Genomic DNA, 11,002 nt, shown 5'->3' on the forward strand with positions numbered 1-11,002 from the left:
CATTTTTAAAGCACTCCACCGCCGCAGCCGCCTCTATCGTCTGCGACGTTTCGCCGCCCTTCCGGTGTGTGGGGTTCCGCGGCGGTGTAGCAGCTTATGCGCTCGGTTCACAAGGTATTGCTGTTCTTCGCGGTACACGGGCAAAACAGGGCAACGCTTTTCGAGTGTAAAGGCGCTGATAAATAATCGCTAAGCTTTCAGCTTCAAAATGGCTGAAACAGCAAGCAGCGGCGGCCCACGAGACGTTCCCGCAGTAGCGCCGACGATGAGAATAATGCCAATGCAGTTCTTAAGCAGCATGTTGTAAATTGGTAATTGCTTTGTAGTTTTGTTATAGCTGGCCGGGTGAGGTTCTTGGAATAATCACTATAAAGAGCGTTAACATTTAGGACAACTGCCGAAGTATAATCGGAGAAACGTAAATGGAGACGAGCGAACACGTAGGCCATTGTCCGGCTGCGCGCTAGGGTGCGCACATTAGTGTTTAAGATGGCTCCGGGTTTCCGTGCCGTGATTATTCAAGTCAACCTAACTCTAATCCCTTACAGACCGTTTTGGTTCCGCTTGGCACGTTGCAATACAATGTTCACGGAACGACAGGAGCACAAACACCGATGCCTGTGTTTATTCGTGTCGCCGTCGTAGCTTAGAAGTACGACGTGTGAGCTCAAAATCGGCGTAGAAACAACACCGATGATAAAATAAAAATAGCTGTTGCACATCTGGAAGCGTGGCATGGCGTAAGCTCGCTTCGGCGCGAGCCGCCGCCACTAGCGATACGCCGAAAGGGCGCTCGTTTTTAGTAACATTTTGTCAATTTGTTTTCTGGCGAGTATTTCAGAAGCATTACGACGAGCGCACGTGTCCAGGTAACGACCTGGCTTTAACGAACGTGGGCCGATTATTCACGACACCCAGGCTGCCGCGCGAAAAAAAAAAAGTGCTGTTGTCATAACGCTACCCCAGTTATCGTCACAAAGTTGACAAGTCGAGAAAGAACGTGCTCTCGACGAAACGTTAGAAACGCGTACCTACGTCAAAGCACAAATGTCATGCGGGCCTTTCTGTCATGTAGATTGAAAAGTGCTCATTCAATAATATCGAAATTGCACGCACTAAGATGGAACATTTTCTAGCCGCAGGCATTGTAAATCATGTGCTGTAGCATAGAAATCAGAGAGGTTCATGAGAACAACTCTTGGCCAAACATTTTGTGTAGTAATCGCCAGCCTTGACATTGGTTCTGTTTGGTGCAGATGATAAAGTGTACCAGCACCCAAGCACAATCACAAGCTGGTGTGGTGACTTGGAAAAATGGCCATAAGTGCAGACACCACATATAATAATATACTATTGTCGGAGAAGAAGGCGTGCGACCTGACAGAAGCGAAGTCATTTAAAACATTGTGCACTTCGCATGCCTTGGCTGCCAGTCTTTCAGGCTTCCGTAGCTGTTGCCGCAGCCAAAACACGCGCAGTGGTCTTGTCGACCTGTTCTCGTCCGACATTTCGATTTGCGGCAGCACAATTGCTTCAGCGCGTCGAAAATGGAAACACGCTGACCTATCACGCACCACGCAGTGCAAAACTCGGGAATCCGCACACACCAGCGGCAGCGGTCGGCCGAGGTGGAGAGAGGAAAGCGGTGAAAATACACCGGTTCGAGGCTACGCTCCTCCTCTCCGTGAAAACGGTCTATACTACTCCATTCGTGCCGCCAGCGAGCCAGGCCAGGCCGAAGGATGACGTCATGGCTCTTGTGCTGAAGCAAGCATATCGCGCCGCCCGCTAGGCCAGCAAGCAAGGAGCAGCGCTAGCTGCAGGCGAGCGCACCGGAGAGGGCCGAGCTAAGTGTACGTACACGGTGGTGGGGGTATTTCCCCTTGGCATGCTCCCCCCGTAACACTACTACCTCCGTCGAAATTTCGTCGGTGTCGTCGCGCCGATGTCGTGCCGCCACCGTGGACCATTTGTGAGCGGTAGGGCGTGACGAGAGCGTCGGTTGAAGAAGCGTGTGTGTTGTGTGGTGGTGTGCCGCTGTGGTAACTCTTGCGCGACGCGATCCTACGCGTAAGCACGGTAGACTTCGCCGAAGATCTGACCCCTTCTTCTTCGGCGTCGCTTTACCTGCACCTCCGACACAGTAGTGTGCGACATCTTCAACCCTTGCAAAGCGTCGAGGTGTGTTGTGCGGTGCGTCGACTCGACGGCTGGGCTACGTACTGCAAGTTCCGCGTGTTTTATATTTTTGTTTCGGGGCTCCTCTGACCGCTGTCAAGGAGGGGGGGTATATCCCCTCCTTTTGCGCGTACTTGCCTCTTTGAATCCCCGTCTCGTCGGTGGTGTTTCTTCCCTACGGTGGCACGATGACGAAATGACAAGACGAGACGGATACTGAAGCAAGTTGCCGGTGCCGCGGTACCCTGGCACGTCAAGCCGCGCCGGTTTGAGCGGAGGTAAGCAAGCCCGCAACGCGAACTCTCACCCTCCCCTCTTTATTACCTGCTCCCCGCATGTTTTATCGATGTATCTGTGTCTTGCCGTTGCTGCTGCTTGAGGCGCCGTAACGGCACGCAACGCACAGCGAGCACGGAGCTTTCGGAGCTAAAGTGAAAAGCAAAACGCCCAAGCGCAGCAGAGTAGCAGCAACCAACGATCGAGGCAACCCCCCGCGTTTCCCTTTCCCACACGCTTTTCTCGCTAGGCCTAATGCGTCATACGGTCGACGCTGCTGCTACGACGAGCGTTCGTCACGCGTTGACGGGCAGGTATCGCGGAGCGGTAGGCGACGCGACGCATTGTAGTGCCGAGATCTGCGATGCCGGCTTTTGAACGGTGGGAGCTGGCGACCTTGCAAAAGTAGTGCGAGACGGTTCTGGTTGATAGTGCGAGGGATGGATGTTAAAAGGAGGAGGGATATGCCCCGCTAAACTGCTGATCCCCTCTCCCTTTTACATTGCCCCTCTGGCCTGCTGGTGCGGTTTTTGTACCGCTAATGAATAAAATGACGCTGACAAAAACTGCTCGCAGCTTCGCGGGGTCTGCAAAGGGGGTCGAACACGCCGTCTTGGCGCACCGCCACTCTATGCGCTCTTCAGGTGTGCTACGAGTGCACTGCTGCGATTGCGGTGGTGGCCCTGGCCTCAAACTCAAGGGGGGGGGGGGGGGGGTTGCGAGGTGTTTTTGTACCGGGGCGCGAGGCCACGGGTAGGCAAGCCGGTGTGCTCGGTATTGATTGGGACTTGAGAAAGGGAGGTAAAAGGAACGGGAAAACGAGAAGGTGGAGGGAGTATTTTCTGCCGGTCTCGCCGCGGCGGTGTGTGAGTCACCGCGTTGGTTGCCTGCTACTTCAAACAGCCGTTGCTCGGCGTGTCGAAAGAGCGCTAGCGCCAAGCGGTCTCCTTTTCGGAAGCGTCGCTACTGCTCTCTGTTCGATATATGGGTGCTCGGCCGCCGCGCCGTTATCTACGTTTTTCCTATCAACTTGCCATCGTCTACGTGCTGATCGCGTTCATTAGGTGTTCCAACGCCCTATCTAATGATCGTGTTCCGCAGGAGTGTGCCAACTTTTGCGGCGTGGTCGTGACGATTCGAAGGACAACTGTTGTCCTTGTAGCCGTAGGCGCACACGCGTCCGACAAATGCACGCAACGTCACTCGCCAAAAAGATGCCCGCTGTTGTAACTTGTTTAACGGGACATTAAAGAGAAAAACGATTTGTCACGTATTCGTAAAGTACTCTTTCACGTTCCCAAAAGGAACTGTCTACGGTGCCGGCAGCCGGCAGGGTAGGCTACACGGGCTGCTGCCGGCACTTCATCTCCATTGGCTGGCTGCAGTCACGTGACCAAACTGCCGGTATTTCTACTTTAGTGGGGCAGTGCCGGCAGCCGGCACAGTAGATAACAGGGAAGTTTGCCGGCAGCCGGCACTGCAGACCTTATGGAAACTTGCCGGCAGCCGGCACAGTAGACCACGCGGAGACTTGCCGGCAGCTGGCAAAGGCACTTCTGAGAACATGTGTGTTAGCACCGATGAATTCACAAGATTTTATTCTATATTGACATTCTAGGTTTACAGTAGGTCACTGTACTTTTTGCACTGCTATTTACTAAGCACCGCACAGAAAGATTTCTCCTAGAAAAATGCAGCAAACAACCAAGAGATTCAACTTTTTCATCTTCGTGATAATGGTATGTAGTGCAAACTTAGAACAAAGGGGGATTGCTTTTCGTGGCTAAGTCTGACTTGATGTGCATTTGGATTCACTTCCTGTTCACAAGAGTGAATACATAGCACCCTTAAAGTGTTAGATTCAGCACATGCTCGACTTGTGTTCTGTCCTATAATTCCCTTGTAGTTAATGTTTCGTGTGTCTCAATGTCTATAAAGATCCAGACGACATGGCATTTCAAGTAAAAATTCAACAGAAAATAGGTTACGCTTTATTTAACAATCACAAAATCGCAGGGTACAAATACTGCAAAGCACTCCATTTATCACAGCTTTTAGCTGCTTCCTCAGATGTACACAAGGCTGACACCATAAGGACTAGACGAATGACTTGCATATATAATATATATACATACAGGGTGTTTCAAGAAATGTGCCCAACCTTCTAAAAAAATCAGGAAAATGTGATAATTGATTGCTGCCTTCAGAATTGCTTTTTCTGTAGCGGCAGGAATCTTAAGGTAGTTAAGGACATCATGTAGGACAGTAATTAAGAAAGTTGCATTAATTAACTTTTTAATTAGTGGAGTTAGGTGATTGTGTCAAATGGGAGAATTGAAGTTCTTCATGCGAGGAACCCATCCGAGCTTTGAGATTTCAAAAAAGCGTCCTCTAGTAATTGTTGTGGCGTAATGAAATTCAACGAAATGCAATGGCTTTCAACAGCGAAAGCCATCGAATTCGGTTTAATTTCATTACTTCGTAATTATTACTAGATGCCACTTTTTCGAAATCTCAAAGTTTGGTTGGGTTTCTGGCATGAAGAACTTCAATTCTCCCATTTGATACAATCACCTAACTCTACTAATTAAAAAGTTAATTAATTTAACTTCTTTAATTACAGTCCCAAATAATTTCTTTAACCACCTTAAAATCCCTGCCACTACAGAAAAAGCAATTCTGAAGGCAGCAATCAATTATCACATTTTCCTGATTTTTTTAGAAGGTTGGGCACATTTCTTGAAACACCCTGTATGTATATATATTATATATGCAAGTCATTCGTCTAGTCCTCATGGTGTCAGCCTTGTGTACATCTGAGGAAGCAGCTAAAAGCTGTGATAAATGGAGTGCTTTGCAGTATTTGTACCCTGCGATTTTGTGATTGTTAAATAAAGCGTAACCTATTTTCTGTTGAATTTTTACTTGAAATGCCGTGTCGTGTGGATCTTTATAGACATTGAGACACACGAAACATTAACTACAAGGGAATTATAGGACAGAACACAAGTCGAGCATGTGCTGAATCTAACACTTTAAGGGTGCTATGTATTCACTCTTGTGAACAGGAAGTGAATCCAAATGCACATCAAGTCAGACTTAGCCACGAAAAGCAATCCCCCTTTGTTCTAAGTTTGCACTACATACCATTATCACGAAGATGAAAAAGTTGAATCTGTTGGTTGTTTGCTGCATTTTTCTAGGAGAAATCTTTCTGTGCGGTGCTTAGTAAATAGCAGTGCAAAAAGTACAGTGACCTACTGTAAACCTAGCATGTCAATATAGAATAAAATCTTGTGAATTCATCGGTGCTAACACACATGTTCTCAGAAGTGCCTTTGCCAGCTGCCGGCAAATCTCCGCGTGGTCTACTGTGCCGGCTGCCGGCAAGTTTCCATAAGGTCTGCAGTGCCGGCTGCCGGCAAACTTCCCTGTTATCTACTGTGCCGGCTGCCGGCACTGCCCCACTAAAGTAGAAATACCGGCAGTTTGGTCACGTGACTGCAGCCAGCCAATGGAGATGAAGTGCCGGCAGCAGCCCGTGCAGCCTACCCTGCCGGCTGCCGGCACCGTAGACAGTTCCTTACCAAAATCACCACGCTTGCGGCGAGAAGACGCTTGGTAAACGAGAAAACGAGCAAAAACAAAATGCGGGGGGCGACACCACCTTGAATTTCCCGTACCAATCGCCGCGACGTCATAAATTTTGACGGCGTCTTCTAGGGCCTACTTTGCGCTTAATCGGTAAAAATTAACCACATTGTCTTCTGAGGGAACCATAGACTTAACATGCCAAGTTTCAGGAAATTGCGTTGAGCCAGTGTCGTCAAAATACGAAAAATTCACTCCGATGACTCGCGCGCGATTTTTCTGCGAAATTTTAAAACGAAACTTTGAGCTTGATTTTTCTCCTCTCTTAATATGCCTATGATGGTGAAATGAATGACACTGATTAATATTTTCAGAGCACAATTTATCAATCTAAACCGATTCATTGTGTCACTTTAGTGTCCCTTTAATACGTGTATCCGCGGCGGCCGCAATTTCGATGGAGGCGAAATGCTTTAGGCGCATGTTAAAACACCCAGGTGGTCGAAATTTCCGGAGCCCGCCACTAAGGCGTCCCTCAATAAAATCGTGATTTTGGGACGTTAAACCCCAATAATAATAATAATAATAATAACAATAATACTAATAATAATAATAGTAATAATAATAATTTAATACGCGTATCTTAGGTTGCACTTTATATCGCGATCGAGCCAGTGTACTGGTCCGATTTCTCGGTCCCGTTCACGAGTTGCGGAAAAAATTTCGATACCAACCGGGTTTGATCGAAAGTGCACCGTGGAGCTTCATGCATATCTGGCCCAGTGCGCGGCTGCTTGAATCCATCACGACACTCGCGACCTTGCTGGAACAACGACCGAACCTGATCAGGTCGCGGGATCGAATCCCTGCCGCTGCGGCCTCATTTTTATGGAGACGAAATGCTAGAGGCCCATGTGCTTAGGTGCACGTTAAAGAACACCAGGTTGATGATGGGCACTGCTCAAACGGCGTGCGGCCACGGCGCGCATCAAAAGGCAAAAGCAAGAACACCAAGTGGTCGAAATTTTCGGAGCCCTCTGCTACGGCGTCTCTCATAATCACATCGTGGTTTTGGGACGTAAAACCCCAACCTCGGACAACTAGAAGTCCGAATAAAGCTTCTCGTCACTCGCGGCCCCTGCCCATGAAGTTCGCCTCGTAGGGATCAATGTTTCTCTCTCTCTCTCTTTTTTTTTTTTTGTCACCAGCCGTATTTGTGCAGCAACCATATTGCTTTATAGCGAACTCTAGCTGCCTTCAGGCTAGACGGTTTTTCCTCTCATGACGTCCGAGCGCTTCTTTAGCTCCATTCCCATGAAGGACGTTGCAACCGCTTCCTCCCCGTGTTGTCATGTTTGCTCTTTGATTTATTTTTTTTTACCTTCTTTAGACAGGTGCTCCTGCGGGCCCGCGCCTAGGTGGTCTAGCTGACTTTTCCCCCTTTCGACACACCGTATTTTTAACTGGTGTAAAACGCGTGGTATCGGTAGCCCGCGTCTTTTTTTTTTTTTTTTTTCAAAGACACCACTGATCCGGTACCTCGGGCGGGGTATAACCCGGGATACGCGCTGTGTGATTAACGATCCGCGATAACCTGTTTGACGCGTCATTGTAAAAAAACACGCTCACGACTCTCGTGCGTCAGTCTGTCTTGCAGACCGTAAAGTACACGTGGGGAGGGGGGGGGGGGGATGAGGATGTTCTGACACCCCCCGAAATTTTTTCATGCTTTAACTTTTCGGGTGACATTACAATACTTGCACGCCTTCACAGCGATCACCAGTTGTCATAAGTTATAGCTTCTACACCCAAACACCTCCCGGAAAAAAATTTCTGGGTACGGCTCTGCGTGGACGCTTTGTGCTGCAGTTGGCTGTACGTCTCTGGAAACTGAATTTTCTAGCATTTTGTAACTGTGTTGGGTCGAACTGCTCGGTACATGTTGTTGGCGCGTTTTAGAACATGCCGTAAATGTAAACTCAAGGCTACCTGCCGAAGCAGTTGGAATGTTCATCTTTTCGTTGTCTCTCGTGGTTTCTCAACTCTTGACGGCGACTGCATAGGCGAAGTTTCGCCGTAGGCCCCTCCGTTTGGTAAATGCGAAAAGAAAGCGATGACCTGCTTCCACAACGGCCTGTCTTCGGTCCCTGGCTTTCTGGGGTTAGAGGCGCGGGAAGTGGACAGCTCTTGGAACGTAATATCAGAGGCCCTCGACCGCCACTATGGTCGAAAACCCACACGATCATAACCCCTGAACAATAACAGGACAAATACGATTGAGTAGAGGTATCCGTCAGAACAGCCGCAGTGGCTGCCAAAAGTGGTAACTGCGGTTTTCTTGGATACAACGCTAAGGAAACAGATAAGTACTACACACCAAACGCAAATAAGCGGTCCATGTAGGTATTTGGGACGACTTGCCGTGTTTGCAGACCATGTCACTATGTTCTGCTGCGGCACGCCTCCCCCCCCCCCCTTTTTTTTAAATTGTCACGTGAGCTTCCGGTTGACGTAACATGGCTAGCCACCATAACATGGCTGACGGATTTCCTGCGCGCCTGGTGCGTTCAGTTCCGGTATCGCCCCGATCGGGGTCTTGAAATTCGATTATTATTATCGCAAATTACGTGCGTTTCTTGCCATTAAAAAAAAAAAAATGGGCGTGTCATAAATTGTGGCGTCCTACAACACTTCCGTATAAACAACGGCCATAGTTAATGAGTTAATTAACGAATTTTGTTAAATCCTTATGTGAATGTAACTTTAGGTGTGGTGAACTTTTTCCGCCTCGGCGTAGATTGTTTGCGAAGACGACAGGGGCCTCACTGTCGTAGCGTTTTTATTAAAAAAAAAAAAAACCTGTATTGCGTAAAAAAACAACGCAAAATCTAAAAATTTCGGACCCCGCCCGCCTACGCCAACGCATACAGGCTTGCATGCATACAAGTCTGCCTACCGGTTAGTTCGTGCAAGGGGCGGCAATTTTCCATCGCGACGAATGCAACAACAACAAAAAAAGTGCTGTCATGCAGACGATGTATGCGTGTGTGTACCTTTGTAGACGGAAGCGAAACCGTTGTCGGCCGGAATCGCCCGACCAGCGCAGCAACGTCGAGGCAAGTCGCTTCTCATCGCGTCGTACACCACTTATCTCCTTCATTCCAACGTCTGCCCTCCGATTTGTACACCGCGAGAAATCGGAAGAATGACGCGCGACCCACACATGGAAATAAAAGTGCCGACAAATGCGCGACAAGGATATGCGCGCGCTTTTTCATCGCGGCGAGCGAGCGATTGTTTACACTCGCGCGGTTCCTTCCCTCCTCGGCTGCTGCTCACTGCAGCGCCAGCAACAGGAGCCGTTTCAAGAGCGTGTGAGTCACTCAGGCTGTCTGCTGCGGCTGGCGCTTGCATCACGGCGTCGTCTAGCGCGCGCCGCGGGACCAGCGTGAGGCCTGCGACTGCGACGTTTTTGTGCGTTCCGCCGTCGATTTGTGTGCGTGCGTGCGTGTGTGTGGGCGTGACGACGACCTTCGCTATCGGATGATATTCGGAGGACGGCAGGAAAGAGAAAAACAGAATCTCGGAGCGACGCAGAAGACTTGTGAAGGTGCGGAGGAGGCGGCAGGCATCGTGTACAGCAGCGTAGTAATATAGGATATACATATTTTATTTGTTACTACGTTTCTGCCTTTGAAATCTTCGAGCCGAATTACGCGCCATCATGCACAGCAGCATAGTGATGTAGTAAATAGTTATTTTTTCTTACTACGTTTCTGCCTTTCACATCCTGAAGCCGAATGAGGCGGCATCGTGCACAACAGTGTAGTGATATAGAATATACGTACTTTTGCTGACTACGTTTCTGCCTTTGAACGAGGTGGCTTTGTGCACACTAGCTTAGTAATATAGTAGACACATATTTTTTTGTCATTGCATTGACGTGAGTCTTTGGGTTTCACTTGGTATATTGAGTACGGCCCAAACATGTGCACATGCAAACCTAAAAGCGTGCGCGATTAAGCTTTTAAGTACTGCATTGTATGCTGCTGTTGCTAACAAAATGTTATGACCCTGTGGCTAGCTCAGCATAGTGTTGCTTTCGTGCCACAAAACTCAGCTAATGAAAGATGACGATACATCAAATACTGCACAAACAAGTGCACATGTGCGTGCTTATAAGGTTTTAAGTACTGCACTGTACACTGCTCCTACCAGCAAAATTTTGTAACCCTGTGGCTGGCGCAGCGTAGCCTTGTTGCTTTTGCGCCACATAGGCCACTTAAAACTAACAAAAGGCAACAATCCTAACCTTACCATCAGCAGTTTATATTGCAGTATGAGTCTTTTCTATACAAACTCGTCTTTTTTTTTTTTTTTGCATGTCCTCATAGGTATGCATGTTCACGTTAAAGAACCACATGGGTTCAAGATTAGTCGGAAATGCTGAGCGATGGCATGCTTTATAATCAATATGATTTTGTCAACTAAAACTCCAGATATGTCTTTTTTTAATGATCAAAGGGGCCCCATTACGATCTGACAAATCTTATTAAACCAGTAAAGACCATACAATTCACCTTGTTCACCTTTATTTGTTATGGCTATGGCTCTGTCAAAAAAATGTGATTTTGAGTAATAACATAATAGTGTTATAATCTTGGGGGTGGGGGGGGGGGGGGGGGGGGGGGGGGGGGAGGTCAAACAAAGCACAATTGAGCAGTTGCTCTGGCATTTAAAGAGTGATGTTTGCTTAGTGTGCACGCGTGACTTTTGATAGCGGTTGACATTCAGAGGATGAAAAAGCTTTTATAAGAGGGCAAGAATTGAGGACTTGGAAGAATGTTGAAGCCCTTGAAATCGAAGCTGAGTTGCCGTACTGCAGCTTTGCGGTTTTTGTCGTCGTCGTCGTGTACCTGTAAGTCATCGGTTTTTGTTTACCAACCCCAAGAACAAG

General features: G+C 48.2%; 1 protein-coding gene across 2 annotated transcripts in view; it reads left to right on the forward strand.

Moving 5' to 3' along the window:
* The first annotated feature begins 1,769 nt into the window (after window positions 1-1,769).
* The window catches only part of LOC119373955 (protein phosphatase 1A), a 46,758-nt gene continuing 37,525 nt past the window's right edge, over window positions 1,770-11,002 (forward strand). Inside the window, exon 1 of one of the 2 annotated variants that reach the window (XM_037644018.2) lies at window positions 1,770-2,456. The gene's annotated coding sequence lies outside the window, so the exon portion shown is untranslated. The remainder of the gene's footprint in view (window positions 2,457-11,002) is intronic. The other variant, XM_049410861.1, reaches the window with a different exon arrangement.

This window comes from Rhipicephalus sanguineus, chromosome 11 (assembly GCF_013339695.2).
Source record: "Rhipicephalus sanguineus isolate Rsan-2018 chromosome 11, BIME_Rsan_1.4, whole genome shotgun sequence".
Classification (NCBI taxonomy): domain Eukaryota; kingdom Metazoa; phylum Arthropoda; class Arachnida; order Ixodida; family Ixodidae; genus Rhipicephalus; species Rhipicephalus sanguineus.